Source organism: Camellia sinensis, chromosome 1 (assembly GCF_055761805.1).
Source record: "Camellia sinensis isolate YWXY chromosome 1, ASM5576180v1, whole genome shotgun sequence".
Classification (NCBI taxonomy): domain Eukaryota; kingdom Viridiplantae; phylum Streptophyta; class Magnoliopsida; order Ericales; family Theaceae; genus Camellia; species Camellia sinensis.
In genome coordinates this window covers 27,940,914-27,952,922 of record NC_138961.1, presented here as the reverse complement: position 1 = coordinate 27,952,922, position 12,009 = coordinate 27,940,914, and the positions used below count along the sequence as shown (strand labels likewise).

At 32.8% G+C, this 12,009-nt stretch overlaps 1 long non-coding RNA gene across 1 annotated transcript; it reads right to left on the bottom strand.

Annotated features, from left to right (window-relative positions):
- Positions 1–621: 621 nt before the first annotated feature.
- On the bottom strand, positions 622–1,049 carry LOC145789610 (uncharacterized). Its single transcript, XR_014327710.1, has 2 exons — positions 936–1,049; positions 622–731 (listed from the first exon to the last, which is right to left on the bottom strand). It is a non-coding gene; the product is annotated as an uncharacterized LOC145789610 (long non-coding RNA).
- Between the last annotated feature and the right edge of the window lie 10,960 nt (positions 1,050–12,009).

Genomic DNA, 12,009 nt, shown 5'->3' with positions numbered 1-12,009 from the left:
ACTTGGTTGTGAGCTCATCAAAGCTTCTAGTTTTTCCTATAGCATAAATTGGGAGGGGGGGAAGACAAAGAGTGAGAGTGATTGTTTGCCACAAACACATTAGAATTTTGAAAATGTAACTTATTAAATGGGCATACAATTTTTGTAGCTGCTGCTTCATTGACTGGTGTCCCATCATTCCTTTTGTGAAGCGGGATATATAATTTTGCTCGATCTAGTGCAATCTTATCTTTTTGCTCCTATGTAACAATCATATCGTTTCAAAATAAATTTATAATACAATGTGCTAACCAAATTCAAAATATAAAACAAGGAATGAAGTTTGAAATACCATATCATATGCATGTGGTGCATAAGTTTTAGATCCTACTGTCTGTGCACTTGTTTGCTCTTGCCGGCTTTCCTTATTGGTTGTACTAAGTTCCTTCACTCATAAATGCATAACAATATGTTTAAAAAAAATGATATAATGACATTGTATTATTTGATAGAAAATATACATCTATGCATACATGTCCTTTCTTTGAAAAGCAATACGCGACAAGGTCAACATAGTGCTCACGGCTAACTGTTAAAGGCGCAGTAGCTACTATCTATGCTGCTGTCTTTGTCTCATCATAATACTTTGCTTTTAAACTACATTTCCAATTTCTCCATTTCTCTCCCATTGACTTCAATGTTCGATGCCTAATCATATCCCTTCTCTCATCTTGAGGAATGGCAAACTTGGACTACAATTGTATGTTTTTTCATGTTATGAACATTCTTAAAATTAACAATACAATAATATAAACTAAATTTGTGCATTTCTTTGCCTAATTCTCATATTTTTATTTTTACTTCAACTATAATAGCATGGAAGATTGTCTTTTTCACATGCATATGATCTCTCTTATAGTAGAATTATCACAAAATGCTTGTAGTTAGAAAATTACCTCGATAATATTCCAACAATCTTCTTTATACTGATCTGGCACTTCATGCCAATTCTTGTACTTAATTGGGCATAAGTGTGGCTTCCTAGCAATAGTGCCTATGAAACGACTGAACATACCATCCTCTATAGAAATAGCCTGCAAATCCTTGTTGAAGGTGAGCATAATGCGTTCTTCTAGAGTCAAATTCCACACTTCCACCATACGTGTAATTCCCGGCATGTTTCGCTTGGTCAAAGCATCTATTACAATAAAACAACGAAATATATCATGGAAGTGAAGGTTGACTTGTAATTTGTACCTCAACTAAAAATCTAATAATGCCTATACGTTGCATTTCTTCTTCCCTTAACCAGTCCACATCTAAATCATCTTCAAACTAAGGGTTAACCTCTGATTCTTGAGGTTGAGGGTGTAGAACATGTGATGGAGCATGTGAGGAAGGATGTGACCAACTAGGTTGTGAAGAGCCATTTGATCGACTAGGCTGTGAAGTTCCATTTGGCCGATTAAGCTGTAAAGAGGCATTTGAACGACTAGGTTGTAAAGTTCTATTTGGCCTGTCCAGCAGTAGAGAGCCAATTGAGTGACTAGGTTGTGAAGTTCCACTCGGTGCATTCAGCTGTGAAGGGTTATTTGGCTGGCTAGGCTATGAAGAGTTATGTGATTGGCTAGGCTGTGAAGAGCCATTTGATTGCTTGTTTTGGGACTCATTCTCAATATTGCAAGTTCTAAATCGTTTCTTTGCCATATCTGCTAGATAAACAATAGATGTAATTAATCAAACACAAAGATATTAATCAAATTAAATGAGCATTTATCATACAGTTTAGTAGTTAAATGTTAAAACCAAGTTTCATTGCTGAAACAAAAACCGTGTCAACAGTGCACTATGGTCTGAACAGTTTTCAAAACCAAATCCCTTTCTCACTTAATGTTTTCTTTGACATGGTTCTGTGTATTTTGCAAATCAGGTGGGTACTGTTCTTCTCGGTTATGCCTTCTTTTATGACATATTTTGGGTGTTCGCTTCGAAGAAGTTGTTCCATTAAAGTGTGATGATTGTGGTAAGTAATCCTCTCAATATTGCCTGCACTATGCTAGAGCATGATTAACTGGTTCAGAATAATATCACTTTTGAGCCGTTAATAGTAATTTGGAACTTTATAGGTAGCTCGTGGTGATAAAAGCAGAGAGGATGGTATTCCTATGCTACTAATTATCAGCACATCCATCAATTCATTAGAAAGAATAAATAACACATTGGCATATCAACAAAAAATGACACATGCCAATGACAAATTGCAAACTTTTGATAAAAGGAAAGTGGTTAATAGTGTGTCATCAAAGCCCTATGCAAAATAAATAAATAATATATATATATATATATATATGTAGATAGATAATAATTGAATCGTGAAACATCCATTATATAAAGTGAAAATCTATCCAGAATATTTTGTCATTACCAGAATTAAATAAACACTATGAACCTAAATCTGAAAACATGACATATTAATGTACTTGAGGCCTTTCCAAGTAATTATTTTATATTACCACAACACTGTTCACAAATAATGATTGAATTGTGATATATTACCACTCTTAACAAAATAAAAGCTTAATAATTTGATTCAACTGTACATCCTAAAGCTCCACAGATCACTGCCCCAACAAACAACATGAACAAAATCAGCCACCAAACACACCAGCATTGACAAAAGCAACATAAAAAGAAGAGCGAACTCCATAACAAATCACGCACAGCCATCAGTAGAAGATTACACACCACAGATCACAAAACACATCAGATCACCCATAGCCAATTGGCTAGATTCCAGTGAAATTAGCAAAATAGGGCTAGACTTAGCTCCCCTTCCTAATACAATAACATAACATGACACAATAATACTACTACATTCAGACAGGTGCAGACATACATAACTATACTCACCTCTCTTAGACGGGTGTGGACTTCTTTCTTCTCAAGATATAATATACCTACATTCACATACTAAACGTTAAAACCACAGAGAGCATAAAAACAATATTGTCAAGATGTTGATTTTCTAGTCCAAGTTTTTAATAGCTATATTTAACAACAAACATTAAAATAAAATAAAAAACTATCAGTTATCTATTAGAAGAAATATAGATGTCCTCATTAATAACCCATACAATATACTTCAATGGCAACAAGACAAATGTCCTAACAAACCCACACAAATTTGAGATCGGATACAAAGTAGTAAATTGATGCAAACACAATCATAAAGAAGAAAATAGATAATTTACCTGGTTTGGCTTACGCCTACATCCACAAGGGGTATGCGATTAAAAAAAAAAAAGCAAAACATAGGTTGCCATACATGTATGAAACTAAGAAATTTGAAATTTATATTCAAAACCAAATAATGTTTCAAAGATTAACATGAGAATAAATAAATTAAAATCAAATTAGGTGAACTCAACAACTAGGCATCCTCATCTAAATCTTCATCGATCAGTTGGTTATCAAGTGGAAGTGGCATATTGATTGTCATTCCTTCTGTATCATTTCTAGCCCAATTGAGGTTTTCATTCGCATCCACATGAGTGTCTTCAACTATCATATTTTACAGCTCGTTATCATAGTAAGTGTCAACATCACCATCACACAATTCACTAGTGCCAACATCAAACACATCCCTCGCTTTTGTTTTAACAACAACCAACCAATTTTCATGCCTTACATCTCCCACATAATAAACTTGTGAAGCTTGAGATGACAAGACAAATGGTTCATCATTTAACCATTCTCCAGTATATATCAAATGCGAAAAATTTATAAGGTTAAAACCATATTTATCTATCTTGTAGCCTCTGCTGTGTTCATCAGCCCAATTGCATTTGAATAACACATATTTCAACTTGTCAAAATAATTGAGCTCAATGATATCAAATAAAACACCATAATACATGGTGCCTCCTTCAGTGGCAACACAAACTCCACTATTCTGAGTTTTCTTTGCCTCATTGTAATTTTTAATTCGGAACTTAAAACCATTAACAACATATCGTTTGAATCGTCTAGCTAGAGTGTTTGGGCCTTGAGCAAGCCACTTGATTTCATCAGTAAGTTGTTGCTTTCTTGTGTCATCCATAACTATAACCTGATATATTATAGGATCCATTGAAATGATTAAATTAATCTTTATGCTAAAAATTGTATATGGTAATAGTATTATTTAATAGCTACATACTTACATATGATCTAAACCACTCACAAAACTTTTCCATATGCATCTTATTAAGAACTTCATCAGATAGACGGCGCGGACGACTTTGTCTCTTTATATGCTCCTTGTGTTCTCTGTATATACAAACCTAACTTGTGTTACAATTGCAAGTATTAAAATGAGAAACTCAAACTTATTTATATACCATAACTCATAAATATTGCTTACATCCGATATGGCTGAATTTCATCATTGTTAAATAGCACATAACGATGTGCTTGTATCCATGACTTTTGATCAAGTTCGATATTCATTATTGCCCCTGTAGAATCTTCAACATTTCTTAAGGGTCGATTGAATACGGTTTCAACAGATTCCAAATATCGCGAAAAAAATATTTAGCACTCTTCAACTATGTATCATTCTGCAATAGAGCCCTCTAGATGGGCTTTGTTACGAACATAAGATTTTAGTCATTGGAGATACCTACATGAAAAACAGTATAATTATAGATCAACTAAATTGGGATGTCAATGTGATGTAGGTTAAAAACACAAATGGATACAAGTCGTCATGCCTAACCTCTCAATGGGATACATCCATCTATAGTGAACTAGGCCAGCAAATTTAGCCTTAGTGGCCAAATGAATGACTAAATGCACCATAACAGTGAAAAAGGAAGGAGGGAAGATTCTCTCCAAATTGCATAAAGTCAATACAATTCAAGATGCAAGTCAGTCAAGCTCTTTCACTTGCAAGACTTCGGAACATATTTCCCTAAAGAAACAAGATAACTCAATTAGAGGTGAAGGGACTTTTTTTGGTAATGCTCCTCGTAATGCGATAGGAAGAAGTTGCTGCATCAAAATATGACCATCATGACTCTTCAAACCTATAATCTTACGCTGTCTAAGTTAGATACAACGTGAAATATTTGAAGCATAACCATCTAGGACTTTTACCCCTTTCAAAACTTTCAAGAAGTCATCTTTCTCTTTTAAAATCATTGAGAAGCAAGCTGGAGGCAAATATGTCTTATTGGAACTGATCTTTTGTGGGTGAAGTTCACGTCTTATACCCATCTCTTGTAAGTCAAGACGTGCCTTCAAGTTATCCTTTGTCTTCCCATCTAAATTCAATAATGTTCCATATACATTATCAATCACATTTTTCTCTATATGCATCACATCAAGATTGTGACGCAATTTTTTATTTGCCCAATACGACAATGTAAAAAATATACTTCTTTTCTTCCATGGTTGGATATCATCACCATCCGCTTGTTTCTTTCTTTTCTTTATTTTTTTCATTTGCCTTTGTCTTCCCAAATTTGTAATCAAGATCTTCTGTTTGCATCATGATGTCAAAGCCAGATAGCATATCGGAAGCTGGTTCTATTTCTTGTTTGCCATCAAATGATGCTCTATCTTTACGAAATCTATGATCTTTATCTAAGAAACGCCTATGACCCATAAAACAGTATTTTCCTCCATGTTTTAACCATCGAGAATGAGTCTCATAATTACAAGAAGGACATGCAAGAGCACCCTTGGTATTCCAACCAGACAAATCACCATATGCGGGAAAGTCATTTATAGTTCACATTAGAGTTGCATGCATTTGGAAGTTCTCTTTGGAAGATATATCATAAGTTTGTACTCTAACATCCCATCCTATTTTCTTTTTCTCTTTTGTTTTAGAGTTGTTTCAACCGATTGATTGTTGTTCAAGGCATGATAAAAGACCTATGTTCAATGGCTTAATCTCTACGGAGATTCATCGTCAAGGCATAGTCTCCCTTTCATGCTATGAATCACTTCTCATTTGATATCTCTTGTCATTTAGTGGACTTCAACATCACTTTGGAAAAATTGACTAAAGAATGGCAAAGGCTAACAAAATTGGCTTAAAATCAATGAAACTGACATAAAATAAATGCTTAGAGTTGGTCCAGCTCCCCAAACAGTCGCATGGTTAAAGCCCAACAGTAATGAGAAACCTATGCTGGTCCAGGTCCCGTAGCATGAGACATCTATCAGATAGGGAGTCAGCCACGTGGCAGAAAAAGATCCTGTAGAGTTATTGAATCCACACATCAGGCATTAAATGAGACTGTCATGGTATTAAATGCAACAAGACCTCTCACGCTATTGCATGCAAAACCACCATGATCGATGACAACTAAACTATAGACTTTCGGCCAACAAGACAGCTCAAATGGACTTGGAAATGATGAGTGAGGGATATAAGGAAGCTTCTAAAGTACGTTTGGTAACAACTAATTCTCTGATTCTCTCTCTCTCTCTCTCTCTCTCTCTCTCTCTCTCTCTCTCTTTTCCTCTCAATGTTACTATTCAGACTACGTTCTCATCTAATTTGATCATCAAAGGGTCTACGAGAAGGAAACCCCCTATTTTGAAACCTTCCTAGTGGGTTTGTTGAAGGTTCAGCTTGAAGGATAAAGGTCAACCGATCTATGGAGCGCTTGGATCAGTCCGACCCTTCCCTTGCCGATCGAACTACATCATCAAAACCTAAAAATATATAATTCCTTGTAAAAATTAAAAAGAAAAAAGAAACTTTCCAAAAATTTTAAAATAAATTAAAATTTATAATTTTAACAAATTAAAGTATACAAAAAGTAGGTCTCACAAATTAAAAACGTAGTTGATCAAACCCCATCTTTGACGCCACCAGCTGCTACTTTTCTTTGGTGATGATTTTTTCTTTTCCTTGGTAATGATTATTCCACTTTTAATGGACTAAAATGTGTTGAGGGGTTTTGCCTTGAGTCAAGATCCCCTCTTTGCATTTCCTTCTTACATTTCTTACTTGCAGGGCCATTTGGGCCCACTTTTAAACCCAATTTTGATAATTCGAACCGTTCATATTTTAAGATTTGTTCATTATTTCATAGCTGTAAAAAAATGAAGTTGATCGGATATCAAAAAGAATCTGTTCGAAAAACTGTTTATTAAATTCTTTAAAAAAATAGTTTTTAGTTCGAGTTTCCGAACACGCTTTCTGATATCCGATCAATTTGATTTTTGACAGGTATGATATACTGAACAAATCTTAAAATATAAACGGTTCGGATTATCAAAATTGGGCCTAAAAGTGGGCCCAATGACCCTACAAATAAGAAATATAAAAAGAAAATGCAATGAAGGAATCCTGATGCTGTCTTTGGTTATTCATTGGGTCGTTTCCTTGGGAATATAGCATTACTGTATTTTAAATTGCTGCAGGAGTCTACCTTGTTGACATCTGTTTGCATTATACGCCTTGTACGTGAACTAGAGCAATGGTTGAATCATCATCATTTATGTGATGTTTTGAGTAATTAGTAAAAAATTAATTTTTGACTTTTTTAATTAAAAAAATAATTTTTTAAATAATGACTTATGTAAAAAACTAATTTTTTTTAATTAAAAATACTAAAAACTAACTTTGTGCTAGCTTGTCAAAGCAAGCCTATAACAATAATTGCACTCATATCACCATAGCAATGATGCTAGGTCCAGGTTGATGCCCCCACATGTTTAAGCAGTAAATATTTTTATTTTTTGTATAATAAAAAACACTTTTTATGATCAAAATATATATATTTTAGTAAAAATATTTTTTTGACTAAAATTTTAAACCTCACCTCCCATCTTCACCACTCTAGACTAGCCCCTTCCCTCAAACACCCCGCCCCACCTTCACTAATATACAACTATTAGCATATTAGTCCTGAAGTCACAACCAAATAAAATTATTTTTGAATAAAAGTTTTAATGATTAAATTTTTTAGTTTTTAAAAGTGAAAAATTTATTATAAAAAATATTTAAAGACTAATTTCTATCGTCGTGAAGATAGTTACTAAAAAGTCATCTCCAACTGCCGCAATAAAGTTTTTAACGATAAAATTTTGAAAATGTCACTACTAAATAGATTTTTAGAGACAAAATAATTTAGTCTCAAAATAGTTTATTTTTTGAGACAAAAAGTTTAGTCCTAAAAGGATAATAATTCATCACTAATGTTTAATTTTCATTGCTAAAAATATAATAACAATACTCTTCGCAACAAAAATATTTGATCCTTAAAAATAATTTTGTCCCTAAATTTTAGTCTCTAAAATCTTAATTTTTTGTAGTGGGGGTAGGTTTTTGTTTTTTGAATGTTGGCCCTTATGAGTTTTGCAATGAATCTTATTTCAATAATTTAAACTATTTATTTTATTCGACTAAGAATATAAATTATTTATGAAAAAAGTTTGATTATTTTGATAATCACTTCATGATTTTATTAGATTTTTTTGTTAAAAAAATGATATCTATTTTTAAAATTATCTTTTATGTCCAATTTTTTATACCCAAAATATATATATATATATATCAACAAAATATATGATTATGATTATCAAACCAATTTGATATTTTTAATGAACAATCTACCAGTATTTGTTCTAAATTATTATCTGAGAGTCCCACAAGACCTAATGGCACCTTCATTATAATATATACATATATATAAGTGAAAAAAAAAAAAAAAAAAAAAAAGAAGGAAGAAGGTGGAGGAAATATATCCCTAAAAGATACTTTCAGATCAAACAAAAAGCGAATAGAGCCTATACAAATGATTAAACCTTTTTCACCATCATAACACCCCTGAATGCACCCCAAAACTCGGTGCCAAGCCAAATTCTTGTTGAGAGGTCGATCCATCCAAACGAGGCTCCAAACAAACCTTTAACTCAAACGGAGACGGCGTTGTATTAGTGCGGCAAACCGGACAAGTGGAACAGGAATAGAGCCACATATCAATACAAGCCACGTGGAAACAGTGCATGCACTCAGGCAACGTACGTAGCTCTTGACCTTCCTCGTACTCGTTCAAACAAATCGTACAAGTCCCATCTTCTCCGACCAATTGCGTTCCCTTTTCATACTTGTAGACCGGTATGAATCCCGTCACCGACGTGTTGTTGCAGCCCGGTATCTCTCCTTGTCGGAGAACCAGTGTTCGGTGGTGGCGTTGGGGGTTTCTCCGGTTGTAGTAACAAGCGTTGATGCAGTGGTAGAGGATGATGACGATAGCGACCGTTGAGGCGGCGATTAGGAGGATGGTTAAGTGGTGGGTGAAGGAGTTGTTGTTGTCATTGCTAGCCATGGTGGTGATGGTGATGGTGATGGTGATGGTGGTGGTGGTGGGATTGGAAAGAGGTGAATTTGGAGGAAGAGGTCATGGAAAACTACATAGGATTTTAGGAATGGGGGTGAACAAGGGACAGTCTTTACAATACGTAGGCTCTGTTTGGTAGTCTTTACAATACATAGCCTCTGTTTGGTAAGTGAATTTTTCATTTTTTTTTTAAATTCACAAAAAAGATAAAATAGATTAAAATAATTAATAACATAAAATATTATATTAAATTTATAATAATTTTATTTTTTCTTTCATTAACATCACATTTAACTATATAAAATAAAAAGAAAAAATCAATCACCTTTCTAAATATAAAAATTTTTACTTATTAAAATAATCAAAAATTAAAATAATCTATCAAAAAAAACTAACTTTCCCAACGATGTAATAAAAATATTTTTGTTTCCTGTGGTGTCGGTAGTTTTATTTTTTTATGGTGAGTGGGTTTGAGTAATCATTTGCATAATTGTTCACATATGACAACTCGGATTGGATAATTGTTCACATATAACAACTCGGATTGGATTTACAAGAGAAGTATGTGGTTGTGCGAGCGGCAATTATGTTTAGTTCTGTTTGTCCTAATTTAAAAAAATTAAAAAGTTAAAAAATTATTATTCTATTTTAGTCACATTATTTTATTTAAATCATATTATCTCTTTATCATATCACTTTAAATTCAACACATATCTAACTCTTATTTCATAAAAAGTTAAAAAGTATATTTATTTAAATTATTCCAAACCACCTCTTAATACAATCTATTTATGGATGGTTTGGTAATGACTTTTTTTAGTTAATTTTTTATTTTTTTTATTTTTTTAGTGCAGAATTTTTTTATTTGTTTAGATTTTTTTTTAACTTTTTTAACTTTTTAATTTTGGAATGAAAAGCTTTTTTTTATTTTTTGTGAATTTTGATTTTTTTAACTTTTTTTTTTTGTCCTTTTATAATTTTTTAGTCTGGGATAAAAACCAAACCGAGGCTTAATTTGATAAATTTATTATATAAATAAATCAGATTTTACAGTTCTTTTATGGTGTTCGTCTTTTTAAGAATACATGTTATATGTATTTTTGTCACAAAATATATAATTTTAGTACAAAATTTAGTATTATTAATTACAAAATACGCAATCTCGTCACAAATTGACATAATAAAAAATATCGTGATCAAGTTACAAAATTTTGCAACATTAATTACAAATTATAGGCATTTTGTTATGCTAATTTGTAAGGTTACACATTTTGTGATTGATATTAAAAAAAATTGTAATAAAGTTATATATTTTGCTGTAGGGAACATATGGTATCATTTTCTTAGATGAAAAATTTAGAAATCCTCTAGATATTGATTTGTGATTATGTATCAATTTTAAGCAGAATATAACAATCTCAATCAAACAATCAAGATAAAGAGACACAACGATTTTAACATGGAAAAAAGCACAATTGACACCTCCAACTGTGATTAAAAAACCGCGGGCAACAGCCACAAAACAATCTACTAAGAAGATTTAAAGGAATTACACAAGTATACTCTCAATTACCTAGCGAATCCACGCCTAATTGAACCAACCTCTATGTGCCTTTTCCAACCCGTCTTCACCTCGGAATTGTCTTTACGTTGAGCCACCCCGGAATCCACCAAAGCTTCAGGCTCGAATTCTTCAGAATCCACCGAAGAATAACTCTCTCTTTTGTAGAACAAACAAAACCTTTGATGTATACTCTTTAAAACATGAGTTGAATACTCAATCAAAACATCAAAGAAAACTCACAAAGTATCCTCAGATATAAACCCTAGAACCCAAAAAGAAGATCTGGAGTAGTTGAGGAGTAGTCTAGTTTTGGGAGATAACCAACTACTTATAGAAAAACCAAAAGTAATCCTAGATTTTGAAGAAAACCCAATCCTTATTGAAATCCGGAAAACTGTGTTCGCGCGGTCCGCTCGAGCGCCCAACTTCCTGCTCGAGCGTCTTCAGTAAAATCTTCGCGTGATATAACAGAGGTCCGCTCGAGCGCTAGAGAACCCGCTTGAGCGCGAAATTACACATCTCAATACTTTTACAGGCGACCAAAACTGCTGGAACCAGGAATTCTCCACTCAAGCGAGGTAATGTCCGCTCGAGCGGACAGGCAACTTGAAAACATTAGCGAAGTGGCAATCTTGAAAGCATTAGCATCACAAACTTCTCTGAAAGGCACAATTCAGGTTGGATTCGCATCTAAACTCTCATAGTCTCACTGAAATAAAAAATGCGAAAACAAATACAACTAAAAGGAGTTTTGTCAAACGGGGTTACCAAAAATAAAACCTAACATTAGACTTTAACATATTTTAAAATTTATTAAATTGTTAAGTTGATTTTAAAAAATTTACTACTCAATTCATTTACGGTTCTAATTTTTATGAATAAATTACAAATACACCTTTTGAGATTTACTTAAAGTACAAATTATCTCCTGTGATTTAAAAAATTACAAATACCCCTTGTCAGAATTTCTTATTTAACATAATTAACTAAAAAAATAAATTTCATAATTGCTTTCTTATACAATAATAAAATTACCTAAATTATTAATTAAAACATATTTCTAACATCATTAAAAACTGTTAATTGATTTCATGATTTATTAATAAAAAGGACGATTTGTTA